Consider the following 7293-nt stretch of genomic DNA (forward strand, 5'->3'; position numbering starts at 1 on the left):
GGTAATTACGGCGCTAGAAAGGATGTATGAAATAATAAAAGAGATTGAGTTTGAACTCACCAATGCCAGGGCTGGTAGCGGAGGGCGTAGTGGGGACCCTATACATCCCCCCCCGCCATCCGATGCTGGTCCCAGCGTAGTTGACGACGCATTGGTGAGAAATCTGGACCTAAGTGAAGGAATGAAAGAAAGTATGAAAGAGATGATGACAAGAATGGAAGATATGAGAGTAAGCATGCGGGAGAATGAAAATAAAATGGACAAATTGAGCTCGCTTTTGGAGGGCAACATGACTGTCGCCAAAACGGCGAGTTATGCGGGCGTTGTCTCGAAGGGAGTCATAGAGAAACTCCCCGAAGCAAGAGCCCTGCATTCGGTCATGGTGTCATCCAAAGACGAACAAGAGACGGGTGATGAGGTGTTAGAAATGATCAGAAAGACTGTGGATGCAAAGGACGGATGGGTGAAAGTAGAGAGGGTAAGAAAGGTGAAGAACAGGAAGGTGGTCGTCGGCTGTGCGAATGAGGAAGAAAGAATCAAGGTGAAGGAAAGGCTGAGAAAGAATGAGGGATTAGTAGTGGAAGATGTAAAAAATAAGAGCCCTCTACTAGTCTTCAGGGATGTAATGAAATGCGAAGTTGACGATTTCGTCACAGCATTCAGTAATCAAAATGCAAGCATCCTTGAGGGCCTGAAGGGGGAAGAGAGAAAGGTAGAAGTAGCGTACGTGATGAAAGCAAGGAACCACCTCCAGAACCACGTAGTGGCCAGGGTGAGTCCACAGGTATGGAAGAGATGCACGAGTGAAGGATACGCCCATATAGGGCTAAGTAGAGTGAAAGTGATGGATCAAAGTCCGTTAGTGCAGTGCTCGCGCTGTCTTGGGTACGGGCATACGAGACGAATGTGTAGGGAAGAGAAGGAACGATGCAGCCACTGCGCTGGTCCTCACATGAAGACCGAGTGCGACAAGTGGCTGCGGGGAGAAGTGCCTCAATGCATCAACTGCATAAAGGCTAAGAAAGGCAGCGCAGAGCACAGCGCCTTTGACAGAGAGTGTACGGAAAGAAAGAGGTGGGATGCTCTGGCCAGATCGGCGGTAGCGTATTGCTAAGGTTGCCCAAGGTGAGTCCTTCCAGTACCGAATGCTGCAGGCCAATCTCCAGCGGAGCCAAATCGCCACACGGGAGCTACTGCTCGAAGCCACCAAGCGTAAGGCATGCGTAGCATTGCTGCAAGAGCCCTACGTTGGTGGGGCGAAAAGTATGAGGACATACAATGGAGTGAGGATCTTCCAGAGCGAAGGGGAAGGGGGTGGAGCAGTAAAGGCGTGTATTGTAGTACTCGACGACACACTGGATGTCGAACTACATACACGCCTTAGCAGTAACAACATCGTTGTGGCCACTCTCAGAACCAAAGCCTGGGAGATGATTGTAGTGTCCTTCTACTTCGAGCCCGATAAACCAGTGGGGCTCTACCTGGACCATCTTAGGCGGATAGGGAGAGAGCTGGGTATCCATAGGATGGTCCTGGGAGGCGATGCGAACGCAAAAAGCCCGTGGTGGGGTGGCGAAGTGGAAGACTCGCGAGGAAGAGATGTGTCTGCTGTACTGGGAGAAATGGGAATGCACATACTCAACACCGGGGACATCCCTACGTTCGATACCATCAGAGGTGGGAAAAGGTACTCTAGCTACGTGGATGTGACAGCGTGCTCCGACGATCTGCTGAACCGAGTGGACAACTGGAGGGTTGAGGAGAGTCTCACGAGCTCGGACCACAACGGCATATCCTTCGGCATCAGACAACATAAATCCACAGGCACGAACATAATACGAACTACACGCATATTTAACACACACAAGGCAAACTGGACTCAGTTTCATGAGAAACTGACCCGGCTGATGTCGGACAGACAATTAACTATACAAGACATAGACACAATACACAGCACACAACAAATAGATGACGCAATAGACAGATACACTGAAGCAATCACACAGACATGCAGAGACACAATGCCGACCAAAAAACACACACAGAAATTCACCTTATCGTGGTGGAATGATGAGCTCGCGCAGATGAAGAAGCAGGTGGCCACGAGGAGACGCAGGATCCGAAACGCAGCACCTGATCGCAGAGACCGCGTGGTTGGATTGTACCTGGAAGAAAGAGAGATGTATGAAAAGGCAGTGAAAGAAGCGCAAGAGAAGAGTTGGAAGGAGTTTTGCCGGAAACAGGATAGGGAGGGGGTCTGGGAGGGCATCTACAGGGTGCTTAATAGAGCCACAGGGAGAGAGGAGGATCTGCCCCTTTCGAGGGGCGGTGAGACCCTCGATGCCCGGAGCTCGGCAGAACTGTTGGCGGAGACCTTCTACCCCGAGGACCAGGAAAGTGGTGAAAGTGAGGGACATCGTCGGGTGCGCGGGTGTGCGGAGTCCTTGGACACCGAACCACCGGCGGGCCCGGATGACCCTCCTTTCATCATGGAGGAGTTGAAGAGAGCCGTAAGGTCCTTCAACCCCAAGAAGGCCCCCGGGGCGGATGGCCTCACGGCCGACATCTGTCAGCACGCTGTGGATTGTAACCCGGGATGGTTCCTTGCCTTGCTCAACAGATGCCTCTCTGCCGCCTACTTCCCCGCACAGTGGAAGTGGGCGACCGTGGTTATACTGCGAAAGCCGGGCAAGGAATCATATCGGGTACCGAAAGCCTATCGACCGATCGGCCTCTTACCTGTTCTCGGCAAAATCTTCGAAAAGATGCTGGTCGGCCGACTCAGGTTTTACCTGTTGCCCAAAATAAGCCCCCACCAGTATGGCTTTATGCCACAGAGGAGCACCGAGGACGCCCTCTATAGACTAGTGAACCACATCAGAAATATGAGGGAAGAGAAGAAGATTTCTGTTGTGGTATCGCTGGACATAGAGGGAGCCTTCGACAGCGCCTGGTGGCCAGCCATAAAGGTGCGGTTGGCTGAAGTTGGGTGCCCGGGGAACGTGAGGCGGGTGATCAGCAGCTACCTGAGTGAAAGGGGAGTGAAAGTTAGATATGCGGGCGTGGAAGTGAGTAGGGGGACCAGCAAGGGGTGCGTGCAGGGATCCATAGGTGGACCAATCCTGTGGAACCTCTTGCTGGACCCTCTGCTATGGATGTTAGAGGAGATGGGAGTATTCTGTCAGGCGTTCGCCGACGACATAGTGTTGGTCTTTGAGGGGGATACGGCCCTTGAAATAGAAGGAAAAGCGAACCGTGTCCTAAACGTAATACACGAATGGGGTAAAGACAACAAATTAAATTTTGCACCACACAAAACTTGTGCCCTCCTTTCGACGAGGAGGTTAAAATATGACGTGCCACGGCTCGCTATGGGGAGTGTGGAAATTAAATATTTTTCACATATAAAAATACTGGGCCTTACAATTGACAGCGGCCTTACTTTCAACGCCCACGTCGGGACGGTATGCCAAAAGGCAATCGCCCGGTATAAACTCTTGGCTAGGGCAGCCAGAGTTGGTTGGGGACTTAGCCCAGATATTATTAGAACTATTTATGTAGCAGTTATCGAACCGACTATTATGTATGCATCGGCAGCGTGGGCACCCACCGTGGAAAAGATGGGGGTCCAAAAAAGGCTGAACACCGTGCAACGGGGTTTTGCCCAAAAAATCTGCAGAGCATATCGGACCGTCTCCCTGAACTCAGCTATGCTGTTGGCTGGGATACTCCCCCTTGACCTCAGAATACTCGAAGTCTCGAGATTATATGAGATCAAGAAGGGGGTGTCGCACCCAGCGTTGGGAGACAGGGAGGTGGAAAGAATGGCTCCGGCGATTGAGGACCCACATCCGGCAGAGCAGGAAGGGCTGGGGTTCGGGCTGGTGGACGAGGACTCGTATTCCGACGTGGCTAATAGCCACGTACATAGGATCTACACGGACGGCAGCAAGATTGAGGGTCGAGTCGGAGCCGCCCTTTCCGTATGGGAGGGGGAGGCCGAGACGAAGGCCGTCAAGCTTGCTTTGCCGCCGTATTGCACCGTCTACCAGGCCGAACTCCTAGCGCTCCAAAGAGCAGTAATTAGAGCCTGCAAGAGTGGAGTGGCGAAAGTCGGCATCTTCAGCGACTCCAGATCGGCCCTCCAGGCAGTCACACTCGGTTCCCCCCACCCCCTTGCTGTGCAAACAAGAGCGGCCCTCCGAAAAGCTGCTTCGCAGAGGCGGGAGGTCGCTCTGTTTTGGATCAAGGCGCACGCAGGGCTAAGGGGGAACGAAAGAGTGGACCAGTTAGCCAAGGAGGCCGCTCTGGGGTCGAAGAAGAAACCCGACTACGATCTGTGTCCTGTTTCATTCGTCAAGCGTATCCTGAGACGGGATACGATCGGGGAATGGGACAGGAGATATGATGTGGGGGAGACGGCTGGAGGCACGAAGCTCTTTTTCCCAAGCGCTGCTGCTGCATACAAAATAGTTCGGAAAATAGACATCACACACCACGCCACACAAGCACTGACTGGACACGGTGGATTCGCCTTCTACTTGAACAGATTCAAGCTGAAGGAGAATCCATCGTGCCTGTGTCAGCCCGGAGTCGACGAGACGGTTTCTCACCTGTTGCTCGAGTGTCCGATTTTTGCAAGAGATAGATATGTTATTGAGCAAAAATTGGGCATCGCGATGACGGGTGAGAATCTGCCCGCGGCCCTGGGGGATGAGACGAGAACTGAATTCTTGGAGTATTGTAAATACATTGTTGGGGTGGTTAACAAACGAAACTGTGATAAGCTGTGATGTTAGGGTTAAGTTTTATTGTTGTGCCGTACTGTTTCAATTGTATTTTATTGTAATGTCTTAATTAATGTAAGTTTTAAATGTACTTTTAATTGTATTAATTTATTTTATTTTATTTTTTAATATTCTTATTGCAATGTTTTTAATTAATGTAAGTTTTTAAATGTAATATTTAATTTTAGAATTTTATTATTAATTTGGAAATGTTATTGTAAATTGTTAAATTGTATTTTTATTTTAAATTGCATTCATTTAGGCCTAATGTATTAATAAATAATAGTGTGGTAATTAATTGATTAAAAGCAAAACAAACATCTCTGGACAATATTCCAGAGGAAAGCACACAACACCCTGTGATGGCGGGTGCTTTTACAAAAAAAAAAAAAAAAACCTAACCTAACCTAACCTAACCTAACCTAACCTAACCTAACCTAACCTAACCTAACCTAACCTAACCTAACCTAACCTAACCTAACCTAACCTAACCTAACCTAACCTAACCTAACCTAACCTAACCTAACCTAACCTAACCTAACCTAACCTTTTTTTTTTTTTTTTTTTTTTATAGTGGAGAATGCATTTAGGCATACCCAGAGCGCTCGGGGAAAGGGCCCTGGGTTATGTCGGACTCACACCGCAGAATGCGGCGACTACCGACTAAACTCCACTGTGTTCCGTCGCTCCGCTATATTGGCAGGGTCGCGGGTATTTGGTGTAACCGCTTCCGTAACCCCGTCAGCGGCAGCCTATTTTTTTTTTTTTATATAGGCCCATCGCGATTAAGACCTGGCTAGTGTTCGCCAGTTCCTCCTTCCTGGGGGGCGGCGTGAACGGAACACGTCTCACGCCGCCTCACCGCACCGGACGATGGATTATGTCCCCGTTCCACCGTCCGGCACCCAACATTAGGGAAGCAAGTCGCGACCGTGTACAGCGGTCGCGACTCGGCGACTGCGCCCAATAAGACGTCGCCGCCGAATAGGATCCGCGTTGGGATCTCCCTCGCGGACCCGCTCTGCTTCCTCCTTCTGCGACATCACATCTTCACAGAATGTGATAGCCGCGCGCCACGATCTGTCGCTGCCAACCATTGCGCGAGCTATGGAAGGCAGGGAGAGATCAGGGCCGACGACTGCGGCTAGGTGAGCACGGGGCTCGGACCACGCGGGGCACACGGCGAGAGTGTGGTCTGCCGTGTCCTCCGGACTGTCACACCAATGGCAAGCCATTTGCGGCTCCCGCCTGGCGACTTTGCACAAGTACCACCCGAAACAGCCGTGTCCGGACAGCACCTGTGTCAGGCGGAAGGTAATTGCCCCATGCCGCCTGTCGCACCACTCGCGTAGGACCGGTCGGATAGCTTCGACCGTCCTCGCTCCTGCGCTGGGCCTCTCGAGCCGGCGTTCCCACTCCCTGAACCGCCGCTCGAGAGCATCAGCCCTCCATTGCTGGACTTGCTCCAGATATGGATTAATTCCATGCGATCTGGACGCGGTGACGCGGCGATAAACGTCCGCCAGCATCTCGGCATCCAGGTCCCACGGGGGCGTCCCAGCCATGACACACGCGGCCTCGAAGGACACTGTGCGATATGCCCTCACGACTCTGAGCGCCATGACCCGCTGCGGTCTACGCAAGTATGGTCTGGTACGGACGCTCAAAGAGTCGGCCCAAATGGGCGCACCATAGAGGGCCATGGAGCGAATGACGCCGGTGTATAGACGACGACACGCACCCCCAGCCCCTCTTAGATTCGGGAGCAGACTTCCAAGTGCCCCGGCCACCCCAACAAGACGGGGGGCGAGGCGACGAAAGTGCTCCACAAATGTCCACCGGCTGTCCAGCACGATGCCCAGGTAGCGCAAAGTGGAACCGACGCCGATGGACGTGCCTCCCACCTGGATAGCTGAACCAGCAGCCTGCGCCCTTCGACGGCCGCGAAACAGAATTGCCTCTGACTTGTTCAGAGCGACCTCTAAGCCAAGTCGTCTGATTCGGCGCACAACATCCGCCACACCAGCGGTCGCAATGAGGGCTGCCTCCCTGTACGAGGCCCCGCGTGCAGTTACCAGGGTGTCATCCGCGTAGCAAAGCACGCTGACACCCGGTAGATAAGTGGCACGCAGGACCCAGTCGTAGCCGATGTTCCACAGAAGGGGCCCAAGAACCGAGCCCTGTGGAACACCGCACGTCACTTCCTTTTCTTGCCACCCACGACGCGCTGGGTACGCCACAGCCCTCTCCGATAAGTAGGACTGCAACAAGCGCACCATATACCCGGGCACGTTGTGGTAGCGGAGCGCTTCGATCACGCAACTCCACGGCAGAGTGTTGAATGCGTTGGCGATGTCAAGGGACACCGCCAAAAGCACTCCGCCTTCATTATCTGCATGATCAGCGAGGTTCCGCAATTCAGCAATCGCATCGATAGTGGACCTTCCCCGGCGAAATCCAAATTGGTTCTCGCTTAGGTCCGGCCCCACTCCCTCCAGATGGTCGA

The sequence above is a fragment of the Colias philodice genome, chromosome 13 (genome assembly GCF_061535455.1).
Source record: "Colias philodice isolate Cphi_HAF_F1 chromosome 13, ilColPhil1 Martin Lab GWU primary, whole genome shotgun sequence".
In the NCBI taxonomy this organism is placed as follows: Eukaryota; Metazoa; Arthropoda; class Insecta; order Lepidoptera; family Pieridae; genus Colias; species Colias philodice.